This window comes from Acanthopagrus latus, chromosome 15, assembly GCF_904848185.1.
Source record: "Acanthopagrus latus isolate v.2019 chromosome 15, fAcaLat1.1, whole genome shotgun sequence".
Taxonomy (NCBI): Eukaryota; Metazoa; Chordata; class Actinopteri; order Spariformes; family Sparidae; genus Acanthopagrus; species Acanthopagrus latus.
The window spans coordinates 7,028,835-7,054,694 of NC_051053.1; the positions used below are offsets into that span (position 1 = coordinate 7,028,835).

The 25,860-nt window shown below is 46.6% G+C and overlaps 1 protein-coding gene across 5 annotated transcripts in view; it reads right to left on the reverse strand.

Annotated features, from left to right (window-relative positions):
- Positions 1–25,860, reverse strand: part of slit1a (slit homolog 1a (Drosophila)) — a 93,825-nt gene that overhangs the window by 41,576 nt on the left and 26,389 nt on the right. The window lies entirely within an intron of this gene.

Sequence of the window (25,860 nt, forward strand, 5' to 3'; positions counted from 1 at the left end):
GAGCAGAACAGAAAGCTGAGGGCGGCTGTTTCCTCCCTGCCAAAACCCTGAGGTGTGGTACTACACGGAGAGCTCCACTCACAATGCAGTGGTTATTTTATAGTGGCTGTATTATCCACTGTTCACTCATGCTATAATTTGTTCTCTGTGCCTTGACCACGCTCTGGTGTGAAGTGCCAACCTCGCTGCCAGCCCGAACAAACGGGCAGCGGGGCAGCGACCAATGAGGGGTCCTCGCTGATCCAGTCGGGTGGATTCATTAAGGCGCTGCGGCACAAAGGAAATTATCTTTTAGTATTGGACTGTGTGTGTGTGTGTGTGTGTGTGTGTGTGTGTGTGTCCAGCGTTTAACGGTGGGTACAAATTAGGCCTTTGAAATGTGCATGTGTGTGGAAAGTAAGCGGGTGAGAGAGGGGAGGAGGGAGGGAAGGTGGGTGGGTGAGTGAAACACAAGTAGCCATAGTTTTAATTAGCAGAGTCTTTTGTCTGACGTTTAAATGGTGAGCTAACCTCATTCTGAAAGACTCTGCCCCTCGTCCACGCACACACACACAGACACACCACACAGGAAAACTATAGGGCGCTGCCAGAGAGGCTCCTGTCTTGAAGCACACACACACGCAAGAAGCGCTCCCATAGCTCGGACAGACGTAAACAGAGTACTTATGGTCGCCCATAGAAAAGATGAAGCCACCACAATCTATAAAACTACTCACACAACTGCACTCTTTGATGACTTGTGCTTATTTAATCATGATGCCCGCCACAGCACGCATTCCCATGAAGCACACAACAAGTATCCACACTTATAAAAACCCCATGGGGTAATAAAACGAGATCAGGCTCACAGTGTCCCCATCGGGTCAAACCTCTCCAGACCCCCCCCCCCAAACCCCAGAATGAACATTGCGCACACATTGTTTCAGCCGAGACACAAAAGAGGGGAGCAAAAAAACACACCACAGCGGTTGTGTTGTGCAATCGAGCTAATGAATGAGTGGTTGTGCCTTCATGGTGCCGAAGAAATTAAAACAGCGCTCCGCAGGCAACTGCAAGTACACCACAATTAAACATGGAATTTGCTTGTTTGCTTTATTGTTGTTTGAACATATCAAAATCCAAGGCGAGCGTTGAACTTTCAACAACACATAATGATCCCTTCTGCTTGAACATGCATTGGTTCAGTAGTTCACGGGACTCTAATGCACGGGCCTATAGAGCTGCAACTTGGCAGTCGGCTGTAACTTGTTGGGTCCTGTTTCGTCTTGACTCTCTCACCCCATCAGAGGATAGGTGTGAGACCTATTACGCTCATTTTCTGGTTCATTATCTTGTTTTGGGTTACTACTAGAATAGGTTTACATGCTCTAATGCTCATAAACTGTCCAGTGCTGCAGTTGTCTGAACCACAGAGCAACTGAACTGAACCAATTCCTATTCTAAACTAGTCGCTAGGCATAATTTATGCAAACATGTGACTCTGTGACATGGTGTAATGTCACGAGGTCACGGAATTAAAGGCGGAACTGCTGACGATGTGTTCCAGGAGCAGTGTTTTATGTGGGAGAGACGAGCTCAAGCCCTTTTTACATGCACAAGAACATGTATAACACACTAGAGAAAGAAAAAACAAAACAAAACACAAAAGGTCTCCTTTAACATGACATGACCATAAAAACGAGCACTTACATTCCTTACATAAACAGATAAGCAGTCGATTTATCTGCGTCACATTTCAACAGCACAGACAACGGCTGTTGTTACCAGGTTGTTATTCACGCTGACAAAAATGCGACCTGCGTGTACAGATGTGCAAAAAAAAAAACACACACATCGCTGGCTTGTGTTCAAAGAGAACATAAATATTCCGTCTAATGGCACTTTCTAATTTTATCATCTGAGGTTTTTTTTTTTTTTCGGGGGTTTTTATTTCCTCATCAAATCTGCATAACATCTGCTCTCACCGAGATATCCGGTGCCACACAGTTAGCAGGCAATTTAGGCAATTAAACAACAGCGATCTATCTGTCCTGTCAGCCTGCCACATTTTGCAGGATCATATCGCAAACATCAAACCGTGCCTCACGTCTCCTCACCAAGCGAGCATGGGAGCCAGAATAGTTGTTCAGCTCCCTCCAGCTCCTTTGTTGTTCTCTTGGCAAAACAGCCCCGAGTGCAGAGTTGAAAGCTGAGTCAGTCTGGCACCCGGGCTATATTGGTGCCTCTTATCAAGGCGGCTCCAGTGCGAGAGGAATGCTTTTGGTCTACCTGGCCATGCGCTCTATCTGATAACTAATTAGTCCCCTCACCTTCTCCTCACCTTCCCACAATAAACACACACACACACACACACATTGCACTGCAAACGCTACTTCTCCCTGCGGACATATGGAGGAGGTGCAGTATGTCTTTTTCGGTGTGTGTCTGTACGTGTGTGTTCGCTCCCGGGTAACAATAAAAAATGATAACAGATTGCTACGCGAGGACGGCATTGTTTGAGCGCCAGAGGCTTCAGTACAGTAGGTGTGAGGAGAGGACGACAGACAGAGAGACGGAGACAGGCACGAGAAGCTGGAATGCGAGACGGGGCGGGACGGCTCTGACAATATGAATACAATGCGTAAGTGTGTAAGTAGTAAAAAAAAAAAAAATGAAAGCTCCGGGGTGGAATCCGCTCACTAAAACCCCCCCATAATCCCATTAGCACGCTATAACACGATTGGCTGGAGTGATCTATATGCTCCCATTTATGGAGCTGTTTGATTGGATTAGATGCTGAGGTCGTGGGAGGTCACTCTGTGACTGTAGGTCTGTTCTGGGACAATGCGAGCGCAAAAGAAAAAAAAAAAAAGAAGGCCCCATGACAACCCTAAATGATGCTATCTATCGTGCCAAAAAGTCTGCCTTTCTCTCGCTTACTTATATTGCCTTTCTCCCTCTGCCTGGTTTGTTCTTCTCCTCTGTCACATATAACGGAATAATCACAGTGGTCACGGTTTTGGAGTCCGCAGTCTTCTGTGTCCTTTAAGGATTTATCGACGGGTTCGACTCCTACGGGAGCCAGGGCGATATTAAATTTAGCAACGCTACATTTCTGCATTTACACATTCTCAAAACGGCAAACAGGACATTTCTGTGGGAGACCATGCTGCATTTTACATAGTCTGTGGTTGCCCCTCGCTGGTATTTTCTAAGCTCGGCCCCGGCTGCGTGTTGGCTCCGAGATGTTTGACATTTCTGATTAGTTTGGAGGCAGATTTTCAGGGAAGCACTGATCCCTTCAAAAACAGACATGATTATGTGAGAACAGTCACCACAAAGAGGGATATTGGCCACCATGGTCTCCATTGCTTAGTCATGACAGTAAATCTGATGTTACGGCCCTCCGGCAGATACCACCGCAGTGCATCACTTGAGAGGAAGCCCAAACATAGTTAACAAGCAAAGTGGCATGAGCAGAAATGACAAAGAAAAAAAAAACTGCTTCCTTTCTCTTTGTCCTTTGCTTCTCCATAACTGACACCAATTTACACTTTCTGAAATCACCTTGGTGAACCTCATGGTTATATGTGTCTTTATCTCTGATTATAATTGCACAAATCTACGTGGTTAGAGTTTATTTTTTGACTGGGAGGACTTCCAAGAATATATACAGTATGTGTTTAAGTTGAGAGTCCCTTCCTTTACTTGAGTTCGCCTCTCCTGTGGGAGTGATAGTTGTGATGTCGGCCGGTTCACAATAATCCATGCCATACATTTCTTTCATATTTTGGTTTCCTGTAATGTTATAATGTCTGTCCTTTATTGTTGATGGATTCACTTCAACAACCTGAAACATAAAAATAGTGATTTTGAGAGTGAATGCTGCCAGTTAACTACAGCTGGCGCATCTCCTACAGCAACAGGCTGGCATTGCAAAGCCACGAAGCTTGAATATTTAACAAATTAGACCTTAATTAGACTTATACAGGGTCTCGTTTTACCAAAATAAAATGATACATTCTGCTTGAACATGTAATTCATGGTACTTGAATTCCGTCTGTAAGTATTGCTGGAGTCAGAACACAGAAGCAAGGGCACAGGTCATAACTCCCAGACTTCGCTCCACTTGCTCAGCCCTGTTCAGGGTAAAAGGATTCATGGAAGCCGCCAGAGCCACGCCGCACTCTCCGCTGCCCAGACTCCTTCCATGCACTCATTACAACGCTATGACGACTATCCTGCGGCATGGCAGCGGCCTCCGGCCCCGCTCCAGGCCCCCAGGCATCTCGCAGACTGCTGTAATGATGTCAGACCAGCGACTTTTTCCTTATATCCGGCACGCAGCGTGCCCGCCAGTCCTTTTTCATTACAGGTGTGTGAAGCGATGCCCGAGTGAGCGAGAGTGAGCGTGCCGAAACAGACCTGGTATAGATTTACCTTAATGCACTACATGCCTCCGAGTGGGCAGTTAGTTCATTAACGTAGCCTGGCTCTCTTTAGGTGACGTTGCTCGCAGTTCATTCCCATTGTGGCCCTAATGATGAGGCAGCACACATGTTTTCAGGTGTGTCCTCGCCGTATGAGCCGTAGCCACTAACACGCTGCGGTCAGGACTTTTTCCTTTTTTTAAAAAAAGTTTTCACTCGTATGAGACCTCAAACAATGGCATGGTTTAGTCAGTGTACAGCGCTCCGACGTTAAACTCGGCTGCTGATATGCCTATTTACAGGAGTCCCCGCCGAGTGTGTATCTGGAATAATTAGCCACGTTATCAGACATAGCTCAAGGCGCCTGGTCTGGAGATTAGCCGCACGTTGAAGGTAATGTCTGGTTCCTGTCTGATTCACATCATTAACCTCTGATCTGGATCTCAGTGCACTGCGTTAATACTGTACACAGCTCTCTTCTGCATGGCTCAAATGCCTACTGTGGCTGCGGAGCTGATCAGACGCTAAGCCCACCAATTAAAATGCTTATGATAATCACACTTTGAATCTTTATTTTAATCTTTAGTTCTGACAGTGAAATGAGTTCCTCAGGATGCTGCGGCAGCCTTTCTCCGGTGGAAACCCCTCCAGGGCTCCAGGCTCCACCTCGCGCTTCTCTGTGGGAAAGTGATGCACAGCTTTTAAACGCACAAATGAAAACATGCGCATGGACACGTGTGCACACATGCCTACATGTGAAAACAAACAACTGTCTCTTTCATACCCTAAAGATTTCATAACCTCCCCTCGCACAGTTGGTTGACAGTGGCTGACACAGGGGATCATAAATCAGAGGGGATGAGCTGATGTTTTGATGTCTTGGTTTTAAAGGTTTCATTGAGGTGAAACACACACTGCCATTTAAGGATTTATGTGGAAGTGTGTACTCCGCACCACAGACTCCTTCAGTGACCCCGTTCAAACCAACTGTTCACGTCGACGACTCTCTGTCTTCTTCTCGCTGTCGTTTTTTTTTTTCTTCTTCTGCTAAAATAATATCATTTTCACACCAAACTTGGCGTGTCTTTTTACAAATGAAAAAAAAAAAAAAAAAAGTGACCTGCTAGAAAATACTGCCTGGCTTGTTATGTTGTGTCAGTGTCTTTGCTCAGTATGAAAGGGGATTTAAAGGCGTTAGCCATGCGGTTTTCTTCTCGCTGTTTCAAGACCTGCTGAGGCTGCTTGTTTTTTTTAAATAACAGTTTCTCAAAACACGCAATAAAGTGAATGAGTGTCAATCTGAAGCTCACAGCACAGTACCCTGAGGAGTGGATTGGGAAAAACGGCTGTCATTTGATCCGGCAAATGTGGCAAACGACCGCTCACTAGAGGAAATTGTCAGATGGCTTTATAGCAGTCTTACATTTCAAAAAGCAAAGAAAATGGCCCGAGAGTGCTGGATGGAAATCTCTCAACATGTAAATGACACCTTATCCACGACGGTGTGGACGTGGCTGGAGTTTTGCTTTCCTCACTCCGTCTATTCAGCCCATCACACATTCAGAGATCTATATACAGTTAAGCTAAGAAAAACATTGTTATTCCCGTCTTAAAATACGGAATAACCACATCCTGTAAAAACTTAACAACTGAGTTTGTGACTGATTAGATCTCGAAAAGAGGTGCCCGTGCATGTGCCAGTGTAGGTTCATTTATTTTTTTTTGGGGGGGGGGGGGGGGGGCGTCAAAAATGGACGGTTTGTTTTCTTGATTTCTTTACCCGATTGCATGATAAGAAAATGTTTGCCGCTGCCAAATGCTCTTAATTTTATTTGTCCATTTAAAGCGGGAGAGGAGGACAGAAAGACGGAGGGGGAATGTGTCTGATTACTTACTCATTAAGAGAGTTAATGAGGTGTGTGAGGGCTGTTAAAAGAATGGTAGTGTGCTGCCACTAACTGCTAACTACTTTCTTCCTCCCTGCACGGTGAAAAAAAAAGAACAAACCCACAAGCAGACGCACACACACACACACACACGCACACACACACACACACACACACACACACACACACACACACACACACACACACACACACACACACACATAAACAACCACACACATAATCTGCGGGCTCTCGGAGAAGAAGTGGCTCAACTTGGAAACGCACCAACAGGATCCTGCAACTAAAGGGGCGATGCAGTCAAATAAACAAACCAAACCCTTCATGCACAATTTGTTTATGTCCACGTCCACACTTTGTTTTCTGTTTTCCTAAACTGCTAATATTAGTGCTCTGTTATAGTATGGTGTAGGAGCAGCAGCTCTGCTGGGAGCAAAATGTGGTGAGAAAAAAGAAAATGTGGGAGTAAAGTCACCAAAATAGGGGGCTAAAGTCTTACTGGGAACTATAGACATGAGACTTTGACCTGGACCAGTACAATAAATTAAATAAAGAAGACGGCAACAGGCAGGCCATGAATAGCCATGAACCCTAACTGGGACCTATTATGCGTTTGTATGTGAGTGTTTTATTTGTTCTTGTCTGTGTAAAAAACCCCGAGCATTAAAAAGGTCAAACTCTCCCACAGGAAACACTCCTCAACCGCCTCGTCAGTAGTCCCGCCTTTAATTCCGTGACTTTTTGACATCACACTGCATCACCATGTCACACGTTCGCGCAAGTTACGCTTAGCAGCCCCTTTGCCCCCTAATGATCGATTTAACACTGCTGGTCTGTTATTGTTAGCTGCACTGGCTCAGGTGTGTGTGTGCTGACCAGTCAGCGCAGACCGGGTTTTTGGTAGGGGGAGGGGCCTTTAAGAGACAGGAGCTAAAACAGAGCGTTTCAGAGAGAGGGGGAACGCAGAGCTGCTGCACCGGACAGCCCGAGAAAACTGATGTTTTCTGAGCAATAACGCACATAAATCTATTCTTGTAGTCACCAAAAATAAAACTCTGAACATGAAAATGAGCACAATGTGTCTCCTTTGAATACTGAATTAATTAGACCATAATTAGGTCTCATTTATGAAAGAAAAACTCACCATTAACACAGAGTTGAAAGCGGAATGTTCAAGCTTCGTGTCATTTATATTATCAGCACTCAGATACCTGATAACTGTAATTAACTCGCAAGTACCTCAATTTGGACTATTCTCAACTGACTGCTGACTTGCACCAAAAGACTTAAAAACAGCTCTCTGACAGTGATGTGGCAGCAGCAGCAGGGAGGAGCAGGTAAAGGAAGTTAATGGTGGCTCAATCAGTTGTAGAAATTGAGCCATCAGCCCCGTCAGGAGCTGCAACCTCCAACAAACTATAAGACAGCAACGATTGAAAAAAAAAAAAAAGAGGACGGCAAGGTTGGGAAGGAAGCATCATTTTCTGAGATTTTGAAAGGTCTCGATGAAGCGGAGAAAAAATACTGTGTTAAGATTTACGCGCAGACACATCTTTGGTTTGGGTCCAGAGAACTGAAGAAGACAGCAAACCCGCCATGTCAGGCAGATGAAAAAAGAGGGAAGGTGTTAAGAGTGGGGGATAACATAAAGAGAATGAGGTGAGAAAGAGTATGGATCGAGGCTGCAGGGCCTTTGGGTGCTTGCCAAAACACAGGCGTGTGTGTGTGTGTGTGTGTGGCCCGGAGAGAGTGACTGAGTGTGTCTGTGTGCGGTCAAGAGTATCTCCGCCTTCCTTCTCACCCACCCCCCCCCCATTCTCACCCGTCTCTCTCTCTGCACCTAACCCGCTGCTGCTTTCTTTCTCGCTAAAATAAATGATAAACATGCCTCCTAGCTGCGTCTCCCTTCACTTTCCCTCTCTTCCCCCCTCTGTGTTTTGTACCTCCACGCAGCAGTCCGTGCAATCTGGACAAGGGAGCCAGACACCACCACCACCACCACCGCCATCACCATCATCATCATCATCATCATGATTACCATTATCATCTGGAGGTCAAAAACACAGTGTTAAAAATAAAATGAAAAAACAAAACAAAACAAAAAAAAAACCCCTCATTCGTGTTCGCGGAAATTATCATGCAGGGACAGAGTACACGCAAGCGCGCCGGGTGTGTAAGGTGTTCCTCTGGTCCCTTTGTGGTGGAGATGAGAGGAGGAGGGAGCTGGATGGGAGCTCAGTGGGAGGAGGAGAAAAACTGCTGCTTTTGTAAAGAGAAAGGAATAAACAAGCTGCTTCAGGAACACTCGCGCACAAAAAAACCCAGGAGAGAACGTCTCTCGTTTTTTCCTCCCCTTCTAGGACTAAATATAGGCTCTACAAAGAACCCTAATGAAAAACAAACACGGCACTGATACCAAATGCAGCATAATTCAACAGCATCTGTTTGTCTTTGTAGATCTTTCATTTCTTTTAAGAAGCTATAATGTCAACACCGGCCCTCCGAAACTCGTGCAAAAATTTTTTTTAAAAAAACAGCCGGGGAGAAAAAGGGATGGAGCGGAGCTGCAAGTCACTTCGCTTTAGTCTCCGTTTCCTCTATTTATTTATATGGACTCGCAGGAAATAAGTCATCAAGCAGCATTATCTCGCAGACCGTCATGGCGGCGCGCTCGCTTGTACGCTTAACCCGCCGACGTCATCTATACATGCTGAAGGAGGGGGAAAAAAAAGGGAGGCCGCATCTGGAGACGGTTTGTGATTTATTCAGATGTTGAAAAACACAGCTAGCGTAACACCCTCCGTCCCCCCCCCCCGCTCTCATAACACACACGCATCCACAAACTGTCTCTCCTCCTTTCGATGGGACCTAAAGGGGATTTCATGGATGGACTCCGCTCTAATCATCTGCAGCTCGCCGACCGATGAGAAACACACAGCGCTCCCAGACTGGAACGCTCGACAACCACCAAGAGAAAACACAATGTCAGTGGAACTTATCAAGCCCACATGAGGGTTGACAGACACACTGACACACACACACACACGGAGAATCAAGACAGAGCTGGTTTAACTGTTGCCCACATCTCTTCTTTCACTGTAAATGATTCATGATGTCTGTGTGTACTCGTGGGCTTAAAAAAAAAAAAAAAAAAACCCTTATGAGCGCATACATTTCGCTGCCACCCGTGAAGCAAATGAAAGGGTTAACATGGCGAAGAAAAGAAGGGAGAAAATCTATCCGTTTCTCCCGGAGCCCTCGATTCAACCTAATTTCCCCCCGCCATTATGTCGTCTTGTGTTTCTGAGTGTGTCCAAGCCTTTCATTGGCAGTCAAGCTGAGTGATGGAGCGGGCCTGAGCGGCATCGATCACGACAAGCGCTTACAGGCGCTATCAACTGACGGCGGGGGTGTACGGTGGCGGCGCTTTGCGTGGGGGACGCGGCCCGAGCCCCGTCCATCCATCATGCTTGTCTACCTGCCGGACAATGGGAGGGGAAGTGTGAGAGGAACAGAGAGGAAAGAGGAGGGGAGGGGTGGGGGGGGGGGAACATGCCTCTCAACAGGTCCATTATCACTGCCATTACCTATCCCCACATTAGCCAGCGGGGCTCACACCAAGCCAGAAATAATGATCTCCATCTCGGAGAATAGCCTGGAAATCATTTTGCCCGATTGGACTAATGTTTCACGCTGAGTCGGGACGGGAGTGAAAGGGAAGGAGACAGCCATTTAGGAAGACAACAAAGCCAATCTGGGTGGTTGCTCTCGCTGGCGGATACACACACACACACACACACACACACACTGTGTGGTCCTACTAAACTAGTTAAAGATGCCTCTTTGTAAACGGCTGGCTACCTAGAAAGTGGAACCTGATCCCGGAGATCGGATGACGGCTTTTCCTGGAAGAAAAGCGCTGGTCTGAGGTCAGCGTTATTGAGCCCCTATGATGACAGATCTACCACACCTAACCGCAGGCTGCTGATACCAGATCAGAGGGCCGTCGCCAAGACGCACACGGTCAGGAGCTGTTTCAATCAACACGTAGACCGAACGCCATTCAAGGCACTTAATCGACTCCATGCACTTGAGCCGCATCGAGACGCAGTGTGAGAAAAGGGTCAGGGTTAGAAAAAAACAGAAACACATGAAACACGGTGAGCAGGGAGATTTGATGAATGCTGACCAACATGAACCCCAGCGTAGATCATCTTCTCGTTTCCTCTCTCTCAGGAACCCGTACACAGCCTCCTCTATTCTCCAGCCCCACTGTAATCGAGAGTGAAACCTCCCAGTCATTACTTTAAGCTCTCACAGTCGCCGTCACACATGGAAAGTATCAGGCGGGAGGGGAGGAGAGGGGAGGAGAGGAGAGGAGAGGAGAGGAGAGGAGAGGAGAGGAGAGGAGAGGAGAGAGGACTAAGCCAGAGGGAAGGTGAGCAGTGTAGCTACCTCCATGTCGGGCCTGCTCTCTGTTCAAATCCCTCTGAAAGCTCAACTTAAAAACAGCCCAAAGGTACCTGCCTAGATACACACAGTCAAGGACACCAAGGCTAAATAGCAGAAGTCATTAGAAGGAAAAAAAAAAAAATGCATGACTTCCCTTCATTTCATCTTGTTACTGCTGGGTATGTATCACTTCTCTACATGTTTAGCAAGTTTCTCTTTGGGTAAAATGTGTAGATATGTAGGCTTTACAGCTTTGTTCGTTACATTCAAACTCAACATTCAAATGCATGTCCATTCGTTGTGTTTAAACCAGAAGTTTCGGCAGATAAAGACGAGGCCACACTAATATTATTAGTATTAAACTTTTTGTAGAATTGCGCTCCAGCGGTGGCTGCGTAGGATTGTTCCGAACTCTTGTGACCCGAACATTTCCAACAACTCCAGAGTGCTGCAAAGTCCAAAAGTCCAACTTTACTGAAAAAAATGCATTCGTAATTATTTCCAGCATTTATCTTACATAATATTCTACTTCAACTGACGTTTCTTTTTGCCATTTAGCCTTTATTCGAATATATATGAAAAAAAAGACATCCAGCAGAGCCCTATGCATTACATATGCATCCCTTTGCTGTGGGGAAAATAAGACAGCACTGCGTCGAGTGGGAGATTAAGCCGTCCCACAGCACGGAGGAGAGAGGTGAAGTGATGGAACAATAAAGGCTGCGGGCTCTACCCCCTCCGTTACCCATACTGCCTCCTGCTCACCGTGATGTATGAGACAGGTGCATTGTGGCTGACGTCAAGTCAACAATTCACCCCGGGCGTGTATCACCTTATCTTTAACAGGACACGCTCACATGCGCTCACGGGCACACACGCACCTCGCTTTTTACTCTCTCTCTCTCTCACACACACACACACACACACACACACACACACACACACACCTTATCTTACTGCAGCAAGACAGCAATGTAATCAGCAGTGTGTCAGGCCTCCTCGTCCCCATATCTCTGCAGTCGGAGCTTCACATAACACACATTATAGGTGACTAGTGGTTAGCTGAAGACGAGAACAGCTCTAGGACAAATAAAAATGGTGGAACGTGGAATTCGACTCGTGCGTCACAGTATACAGCAGCACGGCCGTGGGTTCCTCCAGTGCAGGATTAGTTTATAGCCAAGTGTCTGATTTCACCTGTTGATAGCACCAGCGCAACACCGCATGAATCTGTCAAACGTTACGACGCTACATTCTGCTTTTCATTGCCTGAAGTAACTTTTCGCTCTCCTTTATTCCCTTTGTGATACAGAGCGACGCAGGGGGAAGCTCGTCTGTCTTTTCACTCACTTGGTTGTTATAAAGTGCCACAGCTAATATCTATTCTCATTTTTGATTAATATGATGATTGAGAAATGGCATTTAACAAGTTACTGGAGACAGCGTTTTCTTTTTGAGCAACAGTCCAAAATCCATAGCTGTGACTCGGCAAATATCCACATTTGGAATGCTAGAAGCAGTTTTTACATGCGTTTTCGTTTAAAAAGGATCAGTTATCAAAACTGGTGATGATATTTTCTTATCACTGGTCTACAATTTAGGCTCTAACTACAGTTTTGGCAGACATCATTAATAATTGTTCGATTGATGGTACATTCAACTTTAGTTAGCAGTTAGCTCTGTTAACAAACTTCACTAAATTTCACTAATCAGTTGTTTACTGTAAAGTAACAACATATGCTTGGAATATTTGTAAATGATTAATACGTAATGTGTGATTCATCGATAAACACTTGGCTGGCAAACTGGTTTATAAACCTTTAGCTATGCCTAGTAAATGTCTTTTTATTGTTTGTCAGCAGTGAAATAACTAAAGTTGATTCATTTCTTAATGACGGTTATTATACAGTAGTTTTGAGAGCAAATCAGGCAAAAGCGCTACATGTGTGTTACAAAAAACGTATAAAGAGGCAAGAGGCTTTCTTCAAGTTGTCTCTTCACTGTGTCAGAAAAGACAAGAAGCAGCCCAAACCGACTAATTGCCGACCTCTGCGTAGTCGCCGAAGAGCATTTAAAGCAGAAAGAGGGGTGCGAGAATATAGATTCTCCGGAGGTTAGGCTGTCCTAAAACGAGGGGAACCACTAATTCACAGGACCTGCACAGTGGATGCACTGAAAAACAATGGTCTGAGGATTAATTCAGCCTGTGTGCTCGGGAGTGCTCAGCTCGCATCTCCATCTGCTCAGCCAGACTGTACCGCTCATCCCAGACAGCCTGTTACATAAGTAAAGAGGTAAAGGTTAACCACTGGTCAGCTGGCACTGTGTGTCTGTGTGTGTGAGTGTGTGTATGTGAAACAAGTCTGAGAAGGCAGCATTTCCTCCCCCGTGACAGGTGTGTGTACATGTCAGGGGTCAGTAAAGGCATTCAGGAAGGTATGAATAAATAACTGCAGGGTCTCTGAGACTATGGAAATCCTGCATGAATACTGCATGAGGCTGTCAGGAAGGCAAGCGGCTAGACTCAGCGCTGGAAAACACACACACGGGCAAACTTTTAAACTATGTTTTCAATTCCTTTATTTTACTTCAGCCTCCCTCAGAATCATTACTCCTGTTTGTTTTTTTTCTGTTTAATGCTGTCGTTCTTCAAATTGCTGTCTTGATCTCAACATTTCATTTAGGTTGCGCATAATAAATTTGTGCCCTGCCTCCTCTTGTCTGGCCACATTTGAATGTTGGTTGCTGTTTTCGTTGAGGAAGTTTTGTTAAATTAATGCGAGTGTGTCTGTCAATTACTTTCCGTGGGCTACGGCTTCTACAATTCCCCAGTAAAAACTGGGGCTTTACGTAAAAAAAAAAAAAAAAAAAGGCAATGAAAGTGAATCGAAGCCTCTGGGCTTTCATTTTCTCCCTCCTTTTCTATCACTGCTCTTAATTAACTTCACTGCATAAAGAAAGTCATTCCACAAGAGCTAACGTCCCAATACTTTTCAGATTCAATTTCACTCAGCCAGCGAGTCAAAACCCCAACTCTAGTCAGCTTATGCGCGTGTGTGTGCGTGCATGCGCAGACCTAATGTCAGGATGGGCTCTCAATCCAAACTAGAGGTGCAAGGCCAGAAATTGCAGAGGTGCTGGTTGCTAGGAGACAAAAGGTACCCAGCTGGAATTGTGACTAAGCCTTGAGGGGTAGCGCCTGTGTGTGTGTGTGTGTGTGTGTGTGTGTGTGTGTGTGTGTGTGTTTGCAAGCATGCACATTTTGTATGTGTGTGTTCTGTTTGTAAGAGCAGAGCTGAGGCTGGCAGAGGAAGGGAGAGGACAATGGAGTTGGTCCCAGCTGTGCTGCAGTGGGTGGGAGTCGTCCTGAGAAAAAGAGCGTAACAATGGACATCAGTGACTGCTCTGGATGTTTACTCTGTCCTCCACGCTGCTCTGGAATACCCTCATCCTCCCACACTGACAGCCCACATACAAAGCAAGCCGGGGGAGTGAGTGAAGCGAGCGTTACAACCACCACATAATGACAGACAAAGACAACTGTTTCAGCTGGTGGATATGGATTCTCTGCTTCGACAAGACATTTTCAATTATTCTTTAGACCTCAATGAGAACAGTTTTCATTGGATCTGTTTCTCCGGTCAAAAGTGGTTCCAATGTAAATTGTTGCAGTGAAGCCTGCAGATTATCCGGCACAACCGTGAAACCCTTCGTGGAGAGACACGGCGCTTTTGTGTATTTTTTTTTTTCCCCTGCTTTCAAGCGCTGAATTAAATTTCCTTCACCTCCTTCAAATTAAGCCGACAACACAAACCTAAGAGAAAAAAATCTTAGGTATGATGACATGAGTGCGATTTGATTCAACCGCCCCTTTAAGGCAAAAACTTTCACCACGGAGGGCCTTCTCGCCTCTTTTATTCATCGCCAGCCTGCATTCCTTAATATATTTTAGAAGTGTCACACATGGCCTGGAGGTGTGTTCATTAATGAGTGGCCAGCCTGGAGCAGCAGATGTGATCTGCAATGCTCAGGAGATGAAGAAGAGGCCTGGGAAGACGGAGCTTTCAGGGTTAATGAACCCTTGCAGAGGTGCAGCCGTAGGACTGGATTATTACCACAAGGGCCAAACACACATACCAGAGACACTCACACACACACACACACACACACACACACACACACACACACACACACACACACACACACACACACACACACACACACACACACACACAGGCAGACTTACGCTAAAGCATCTCTTTGTCTACTTTCAGCAGCAAACTGAATCAATGAAATATCTTAAGCACTTCAAAGGCAGCATAATCTTTATGAGTCATCTTGTCAAGAGCGGCTAAAGATAAATATATCCCTGCATGAAGGAAACAAGACTTTCCTTTTTGTAACAGATAGAGTTCAACACAATGGAGGCTGAAGCACATCCATCATCATCCACAAACATTAGCATAAAGACTGATTACTCCCCGGGGCTGCGAGTCGTATGTGTGGAGTAATGAATGCATGCCAGGACAGTTAGCGCACTGTCGCTAGCCAGATGAGGCCAATACCTTTAGATAAATGACTGAAACAATGACGGCTGTGATGGATAAGCGGGAATACAGTGGCTTTTTTGTTCCATATGTGTGAACGCTGAATCAAGTCCAATCGTACAAGCGGGTAGAGCTGACATGCCGCTGCGCCGGCTTGTGTGATCACGTCTCCGACCGCATGCGTCTTTGTGCGCTCTTGAGAAGCAACTTCTGGATCATTTTATTGCCATAAGTTCTGCATGGATGCAGATTCATAGCCGTGGGGCTGAGAGCATGCATATTTGTGTGTGTGTGTGTGTGTGTGTGTGTGTGTGTTTGTGTGTTAGAGAGACTGGTAGCCCCCGAGGAAGCTGTGTGTCACAAAGCCAGCCTGGCATTCACTGGAGGACCAACTGCCAGAGCAGGGGGCATGAAATTAAAACTCACCACCAAGGAAAAAAGGGAGAGAAAAAAGTGAGAGGGAGGAGGAGGAGGAGGAGGAGGAGGTGGAGGAGGAGGAGGGTGGTGGTGGTGGAGGAGAAACAAAGGATAATAAAGATGCAGGGGAGGACAGGACACAATAGGCTGGCAATATAAAATCACACAAGTCAAATATGAAACAAAAGAAAATTTGCAGCAGCGGCGGCGGCGGCGGCGTGGAAATGTGCTCTGCATTAATGGTGCCTGCCGAGCCCTCTCCCATACCATATCTGCGCCGAGGGGGGGTGAAAAAAAGAAAGGATCTGACGAAAAGAAAAAAAAATCCTGCAACTATCAGGAAAACCACAAGAAGGGCCATCAACTGTTGGGAGAAAAAGTGCTGCTGACCCTCAGAACTTCCAGTCATACATCATCATATGTGTTGACTTGCCTTGTTGCCAGACATACATTTGGTTTGTGTTTCTTGGGATGGCAATAGATCACCCTGCTGGTCTAGACCTAATCAACACTGAGGCTGTGCACAGATCTGGTGCCTACACACACACACACACACACACAACGCTGTACATCTATGTAGGCGTCCTCTCTACCATTTTCAACTCTGACCTCTACAAAGAACAGGAGGCCCCGAGAGGCTGTGATGGATATGCCAGACAGAGAGAGAGAAAGTGTGTGTGTGTGTGTGTGTGTGTGTGTGTGTGTGTAAGCACACTTTTGTATGCTTACCTGACAATGCTACATCCCGTGACTGAACTTTGCTATTTATTTTCCTCAGTGTGTTTTACTGCTCTGTGCAAAACGTCCCCCGGGCTACCCCGCGCACTGGCACAGAGAAGGTGTTTACTGAGAAAATAACACATATGCGCGCACACACACACACACACACACACCCATACATACACAATCAAACGCATGACGCGCTCGCGGCTGGGAACAGCCGAGCGGATGTCCTCTCTCTGAGGTTCCTATCTCACCCTAGCTGTGACCTCTCGACCCCCGGCTCCATGAGTCAGGCTGGGAGGGCCCTGAGCGTGACCGATCCATTAGACTCCTCTGACAAGGATGAGGATGACATCTGAACCCCCAGAGGCAGGGGAGGGAGGGATGGAGGAAGACGACTAACAGGAGGACTACTAAAGCGAAGGGAGGACATGAGCTGAGGGGGTGAGGGGGGAAAGGGACGACTAGAATATGAACAGTCGATTTGAAGAAAATGGGTGAAAATCTGTTATTGATGGTCTCTGTCCTCTCCTGCTTTTACCGTTTTGGTCCTTACCTTGATTGTTTTTTTTTTAAGCTGCTGACTGAATCAGGTCGCAGTGACTTTATTCACAGAGTATAAGCCAGCCAAAGTTAAAAATAAGAAATAGCAGAGGGAGCAACAGCACACAACACATGAGCAGCTAACTCATTAGCATGTGTTTGTGCTGCCTTTATCTGTGCTTCACATTGCCATCAGAATGAATTTGAGTGGCATGAAAATGACAGAATGAATTCCTTTAACTGATGCCATCAGAGCAAAACAGCTGTCCTGATCATTTAACCTTTGTTCAGGCGGAGTGGGGGGGTGAAAAAGTGCCCTCTTAGATGCCGCTATGGTCGATAAAACATGACAAAGTGCATTCTGGGGTGCCAGTGGACAAAACCTGGCAAATAATAAATGCATCACGACTCTCTGCGAGCTGGTGTCCGACTGCCTGCAGCTGTGGCCCCTTTTTTTTTTCTCGCCTCTGACCCTAAAACATCCTGAGACAGCCCACTGGTTTTGGATGGACTAGACTGACTGATTGTTCAATACAACCTAATGACTAAAAAACAACTACACTGACAAAAAAAACACTCAATTTTCCAACCATTTTTCATTGATTAAAAACTAGAAGAATATATCCAAACATTTCGTCCAGTAAAAATGACATTTGACATGGGACAAAATAAAAAAAAACAAAAAACTGATTTTTCTTCCAACTCAACTTTGGATTGGTTGAACAACTTGACATTTTTATGGGTGTGACCAATAAAGTTTATTTTATGATGCTGAAATGAGAGCTGTACGACTGAATTAAAGCGCCACCGATAGCGAGAGATGCCTCGCTGCAGGCTGAAAAGAGAGACCTTGGGAGGAGATAAAGGAAGGGACTGGAGTGGCTGTGTGAGAGGGTGGGAGGTGGGGAGGTGGGGAGGGGGAGGATGGGACCTTAAGGATGAGCGGGCGAGAGTGACAACCCTGTCTGGAATGCCTTTGTCTGCATGGGCTAATATTTGCTGTTGGATTTTGCTTTTTCCCCTTCTCTTATTCGCTGTTGACAGAGAGGAATGAAAAGGCAGATAGCCAGCGGGTTACCTAGTAGCAGAACTTTTGTGTGTGTGTCTGTGCATATGTATGTGTGTGTAGCCAGCAGGTTCCCAAGCAGCAGGTGGTGAGCAGAGGATTACGGTATCGAGTTTAGGAATCTTGTTTGCTGCTCAAAAAGTTGCTGCTGCTCTGCCATCAGCTCTGCTTAAAAACCACAAACACATGCCAAACACTCACCAGAGATGTGTGTGTGTGTGTGTGTGTGTGTGTGTGTGTGTGAAAGAGACAGAGAGAAAGGGATGAAGACATACAAACTCCTCCACACATGGTGCCAAGATCCCCTCCACCTCCATCCCCCTCCCCTCCCCTCACTCCTCCTCGCCCCTCCTGGGGAGTCAGGGGTTGCGGCAGCCTGGGTGTCTGCCTGAAGGCCAGTCTCACAGCGGGCCAGTCACAGCGGCGGCACTTTGATGTCTTTGTGGCGAGACTCCGTGCCTCATGTCCACGCTCATTAACTTTGTCAATGACAGATCAATGTGAGCCTGCAGAAACGCTGCGCTGCCTCGAAATTACAGCCTATTTACCATTCCGGGTCTGAGTCGGGACGGGCCTTGGCATCGCTCCGACACAAACACACAATACGGCGAGGGACCGAGCGACTGTTTGCTCATGATAGCACCCAGTTAACAAGGGCGGGCCCCCCCCCACACACATGCGAGGAGGATATTGCTCCACTTAACTCCGGCAGCCTGACTTCCTCCGACTTAGCCCTGGCAGACAGCAGCCACATCTCTTTACATCCTGTAGTTCCCGGTTTAATGATTAGGAGATTACGGCCCTTCTATCTTTCTTGCACCCTAACGTCAGTCAGACGGATGCAGCCGGCCCGAGTGCTAAACCATGGGAGCAGTCCAGACTTGTCTGTCACAACATGACCCACATTGTCAAGAACCAGCACTTAGCACCTGCAAAGCACTTCTCTTAAGTCTGTCTTAAGTGTCTTGTTTTATTTCCCACTTCAGCTAATCTAAAGCTGATTTTTACTGCTTTCCCCTGCTTTATGATGGCCCGAGTCAAGCGGGGTAAAAACAGAATCTCTATTGCAATTGCAGTTTATGCTGCAGCTTGTGCCTCTTTCTCTGCCTGACGCTGGGTACCAACATTTCATACAAGGGACGCTTTATTCAGGAGTTTAATAGGAGTATCATGAGTGGGTTTTATCATTTTTCATTAAACAAACTAGGCGAAAAGCCCCAGTGCGTCACTCTCTAACATCAAAACACAGCCTTACAAGAACTTAACCTAAAAAGTCTTAGTCATCATTTAGATGAAAAGGAATGTGTAAACTTGAGCGTTTGATGCCGACTTTTGATTCTTGAAAGTGATCAATAATTAATGCCATGAACACATTTCCCTCCATCTGCATATTCACATCCAACAATGGCTCTGCTTCATCCAAATGATGATACGTTTCCAAAACAGATAGTAAAGCTCTGAAAGGTTTCACTTTCAACTTTACGACCGAACCTTTAACCTGAAAGCATGAAAACCGCCTTCGTGCACAACAGTGACACTGCAGTTAATGAAACGCTTCACATTAACTGCTGCATCCACACGTGGTCCCCGCATGCTCATCACATGCACATGTAACCCCACCCCCCAGCCCCACCACAGGTATACCCACAGAAACATGCTCCCAGTTACTCACAGGACCCCATGTGCGCAACATGTGCACACAGACAAGTTCTCACATGACTATCCACGAACAAACACACGCACCCTGTGCCCGATGCACGCAAACGCACACAGCCAAAGAGATCATCTGGACTCTAAATATTTAAAAAGACTATTCCTCTGTCTGTAATTAAAACCACTGCAGCATTCCAAAGCTGTATCCCCTACCATCAACCCATTTCTTCCTCTCCCTCTCCCTCTCTCTCCATCTCCCTCCTTTGAGTCTGTTGTTCTCCCTTCCTTCCTCCATTCTGACCTTTCGCTTCAGTTGCCTAGAAATGGGATGTTTGAAAATCTTCCAAAAACAATGAAACTGTGGGAATCCTCTGTGCAACAACTGCCCTCTCCTTGACACCCATGAATCCGTCTCTCTTACGAGCACCCCCCCCCCCCCCACACTCACAGCTCATCGAGGATGGCATCGGCCCATTTACAGAAGGGAGAAAGTAAAAGGTCAGGTTTTGTCTGGAAGGTATAGGCAGCCGTCTCTCCTGAGGAGAAGCCTGCCTTTCCTGAGAGAAGTAATGATATGTTAGGACAGCCCGCAGAGCAAACACAGGAACCGTGAGTCAGCGCCACACACTGTTTGGTTACAAAACTCAGGGGCTTCTGTCGTGCCCGGGCCTGCGGGGATACCGGGGGTAAATCCTCTCCCTGCCCCACCGCTTCCTCCCATTAGAATCTGCCCAAATCCTGCCTTTATCGCCGTGTTTGCTCTGCTGAGCTCACTAATGCTCTCCAGCCTCTCTCACAAGGTAGGTGTTTATATGCATGTGTGTGTGTGTGTTTGCTTTGGCCCGCATGGTAATGCTTCCCATCCCTTCACCATCAACATGGATGGAATGCGGAGTGTAATGTGACGACGGCCTGCGAGTGGGAACACACACTTAGGCGCTCGCAGGACGGACATATGTTTCCTGGAAAGGAGAGCAACAGTGTAATCCTCAGCTCCAGTAGCCATAGATGTAGCGTGTGCACGTGAAACGCATGTGTATGTGTGTGCGTGGAGTTGTAAACAAGCACTTCTCATGAAGTGGAGATGGTCTACGGAGAGCTGCTCTCATTTCAGACATCATTTATTTATTAGCCCCCTGTGTGGGACACACACACACAATCACACACGCGCATGCAGTGACAGAAATTCAGCAGTTTATTCCATCACGCACCAGCGATCAACCTCATTCCCTCATCCTTTTCTTTCCGCCCCCTCCCTCAGCCTCCCCCTCCTTCCTTCCTTGAAATCGATGGAGTGTTTTGTCACCCAATGCCGCGTTTCGTGCAATATTCATCTGAAGGAGAAAAAAAAAAAGCTCATCTCACACTCAATGAATTTTCATAAACTCTGCTGGGCGCCGATTGGTAAATGAAGGGCTACGGGGCTTGACACAGTCACATGCACGCACGGCCACGCGCACACACGCACACACGCACGCACACACACACTCCAACAACCCCATTATCCAAGCTTCGGGCGAGGGCTTTGTTTCGTACCATTGGAATCTGACAGTGATTTATGGAGAAGGGGAGTCACACTACACCCTGATACACACAGCGACACAAAGCAAGGTTACTGGCCCAAACACGGGTACAAAGAAAGGTTACTGCTCCACCAACAAAGCCACACTGACAGCAGTGCACGCTGTGGTGCGGGGTCAACACCACATCAATGCAGCCCAATGGCTGGACTCAGCCGCGCCACTAAATGAATGCATTTGCCGCTTTCAATAACTTGTTTTGATGAATTCCATGAATATGAATCTCTCCGCTCCCTCACTCAATGATTCCTTAATGACTCTTCCGGAAGCTCTCCCGATGTGGCGCTGAGTCCAAGTTTATGTGCCAGTTTCTGGAGTCATTTTCTGCTGCATTACCACTGCGGTTTTGTCAGAGCGGTGAACTCTGCGAGGCCCGGCACACCCTGCCTCTCAGCGCAGGTATGCCCTCCGCAGTGCCAGGCTTTCTCCTCTTCCCTCTGCGTGGGCATGTTGGATCATTTTCATATCTGCTATCGGCTGCAGCTCAGGTGAGGACAACACATTCCTCCTCGCTCATTATGATGCGATGAGAGCGCAAGGCAGCAATTTAGCTGGAAATCCGCAACGGTTACAGCTCCACGGTCAGCCCTGGAACACACACATACGGGCACTGCAGGGGGGGAAACTGACTCCTGAGGGAACACTTTTTTTTTTTTTTTTCCCACAAGGCAACCTCAGAGCTTTTCTGCAGCGCATTGCAAAATCTCGCTGCGGGTGCTAGTTTGCCGCTACTCGCATTCTTGCCGGGACGGAACAGAGAGCTGTGACACACTGTCTTGTAATGTCAGCAGGCCCGGATAACCAGGAGGAAGAGACGAAGGGGAGTGTGACAGACAGATGAGGGACAGAGAGCAAAGTCTGCCAGTCTCGTGTGTTTCGAAAAAGTTGCATTAAAGACGCCGATGACTCACAGACACATAGCGCTGACAGTGAGTCATCGCTAATGAAGCTTAATTTGGGGGTAAAACAGCGGTGGCTGGTTTTGCTCTAAGGGCGTAGGGATGCACCGCAGAGCCTAATGATATCAGAGAACAAGCCTCTGCAGCTAATCACGCAGTCACGAGGACTATAGTCTCTACTGTAGAGGGAGAGAGGGACGAACACAGGCGAGGACGGGCCTCATTTGAATAAAGGTTCATTTTCTAAAAAAAATGTCGCCCGCCGTTCTGCTCATTTGACCACTTGTACTCTCTTGATGAGTGCTTCAGTTATGGAAACAATAGCGTAGTTTGTATGTGTGTGTGTGTGTGTGTGCGTGCTTGTGTGTTTGGTGGAGGCTTTTTCTTTTTTTTTTCCTGAAAGCCACTCCAGGGCTCTCCAAGGCCGGCCAGCCACAGCCAGCTTGACGATTCAGGATCGGAATTCAGGAGGGCGGTTGACAAAGAGGCTCTCCCCGCGGTGCGTGTTTTACAGAATGAGGGGAGCGCAGAGTGAAGATGGAGAGAAAGAGGGAGCGAGCCAGAAAGAGGGAGAGAGAGAGAGAGAGAGAGAGAGAGAGAGAGAGGGTGAGGGATGAAAGAGAGAGAGCAGGTGTGAGTGGCTGAAACAGCTCTGACAACTCAAAGACAGTGGTCCATTCAGCGCCGCGTAATTGCCGTTACAGTGGCTGCTTGTTTCTTTAATTTCCTCTTTAGAGCGATACGGCAGCTCTTGTGTTACACATTAATTATGTTTTCTGGGATCCCCCTCGCCGCCCCTCCCCCTCCCCCGTTGACTGACAGCTCGGCTGCCTCCTGGCCCAGCCTGGCTCGGAGCAGGGGAGTGGGTGACTGAATAGGCTAATAAATGGTGAAGGAGGGGTTGGTCACACCCCGGCCCATTGTGCCAGCGCTGTCACGCCTGACCCTTAACCAAACACACACACACACAGACACACACCAGAGTTATTATAGTTTTGTGTTTTTTGTTGGTTCTCATTTCTGTTTTGTTTCAAATGTTCGTTTTATAATTGTGTTTCATTTCTGGCGTGGGTAATTTGCTCGTAAAACTTTTGCTCTTGTTGTTTCAAAATGTCAACTTTTAGATTAGTTTTTAGAAGTTTCGGTATCAGTTTTAAGTTTATAGTATTTAACTAAAGACATTTCAAGTATATTTTGATTTTATTCCAGTAAATGTTGCATGTGCACAATATCGTCTCAGTTAAGGTTTGCTTCTAACTCTAGTTTTTTGAATTCACTTTTAAAGAGTTAACCTTATCACCCAAACACACACAATTTGATGGCCAAAACTGTGTGCATAAAACCTTGTACGTAGTCACACACACACACACACACACACCTTCACATCACCTCTGTCAGCCCTGACCTCGTACCAAATACCCCGACTCCCCCCTGTATCTAAATGAGGCCCCTGGCTATTGCCTAGCAACGAGGGGACAATGAGCTCCGAGGAGAAGGAATGGCTCGAGCAAAGGGCAGGCTATTCTCTGGAGATGGAGGGAGGGATGGAGGGATGGGAGCTGAGGTGGGGAGAGGAGGGGACGAGGGGTGATGGGAATGGTGTTAGGACACATCTTTAACCATGTCACAAAGAGGGTGCCTGCCTGGGAAACAAGGCTGTGCTTCTCTAACCCCGCTGGACGTCTCCGCCCGACTCCGCTCCGCTCAGCTCACTCTCACAACTCGAAAATAAAAAAGAGCGATGGTCGTGGCCTCCATCCAGGGCCACAACACGTTAACTGCCTAATTAGCATGCAGCAGATTCCAATCTGATTGGTTCTACACACAGTAGATCCGTGTTTCCGTTTCCTCTGACAGCCGCGGGAGATTTATGAATGGTGGAGAAGAGAAACAAATTCATGTTTCATGGTTCATGGTCATTCATGGTTTTGGATAGGTTGGTTTCATATAGGTAACCAACCCAGGTCTCTTGTGTGTGTGTGAATTTTGAACAAATGTATATTTTCCTAAATATAACTATGTGCTTTAGTGCTCTAAACCTTACCAAACTGATCTGTTCCTAAACCTAACCAGGTAGTTTTGGTGTCTAATCCTGAATAATAATAATAATAATAATAATAATAATAATAATAATAACTAATTTAACTTAACTTTAATTTAAATAATCAACACATAAAGGACACTTAAAAGATGTTTTCCCGACCGGATAGATTTGGTGGCTAAGCCTTACCAACTTATCGTTTCCTAAACCCAACCAGGTAGTTTTTGTGCCTAAACCTTACCAAATTCCGACCAACATCCTTAACTTACATTCCATAAGTGAGCTCTATTCTTCATATGTCGTCTGGTATTGTGTTGTCTGAAACTGAGATACCTCAAAGAACCTCAAAACAATCATACCTTTTTTCCGCCCCTATCTCTGTCTCCGCTCAGCATCTGCACACAGCATGTGGGGAGGTCAGGAAAGCAAAAGAATGTTATGTAATCTGCTGCTCTCCCCTATGCAACAAGACATCTGTCAATCAACTGAGGAAACTTAACTAACTCGATCATTGACACGGACACCCCAAAGCTTCGACCTCGCTCGTGTACCACGAAGGAAACTCTTATCAGTTCTCCCTCCCCCCGCCCCTGGAGGAGTGAGGTTGTTAACACCGATGTATCACCATCTTTCAGCTTTCTATATCCAGAAACTCAGGTAGGAAGGTGAACGAGGGTGAGATCGCCGTGGGGCCGAACGCAGCACAACAGCACTTTGCCAACTCAGTCTCCATAGAAACTATTAGGAGCCATACTATAAAAAGACGAACGAGCGAAAAGTCAAACAGGCCCAGATAACTGGCTCGCGCTGTAATGAGCACACTGAGGTATTCACCACAGACTCATCTTTGATTAGGCAGAAGCCATTATCTCCTGCCAAAGGAGTGAGAGCAGCCCCTGGAAGACATCCCCTCTGATCCTGACAACCAGACTCGAGCACATTTTACAAACCAAATATCAGAAGATGTTTAACTGATTAGCTTTTGAGAAAGAGCTGAGCGAGGGAGAGGAGAGGAGGAGAGGAAAGAGAGAGGATATAAAATGGGTGTTGAGGAAGTGTGGAGGGCTGTCGAGCACCAGCCTGTGAAAACTCTTTGTTGGCCATGAACTGGCCTCCTCTCTTTTTACAACAGTTTTATGAAGTGGAACCTGGGCACATCCCCTCCACTCCGAGCGTATACTACGCACACACCGACACACAGACTCTACCCTTATTTCTCTTTGGCAAAATCAGTGTGAGAATGGGCTGCTTTTCTTCTGTTTTATATTAATGTTGATTGGACATCTTCAGGCTTGGAGCTGTCGGATGGAAAAAAGAAAACAAGAAAACAAGCTATTTGAAGACTGCGACGGGGCGTTTCTCGTTATTTTCCGACATGCAACAGACAAAATACTAAATCGGTGATGAAAATAATCATTAGTTGCGACCCCAACCTGCGTGAACATCGCAGCGCTGCCTTGATGGGGCTTGGAAAGTGGCCCTAATCTACAAGTCAGAAGTAATCCCTGTCTGTGGGCCTAATGAAGGTGTCAGGGGGAGGGAGCAATAATAGTGTGCAGCTGTGCGTTACGGATTAATAGACACACACACACACACACATCACACATGCATAGATTGGTTTTGGGG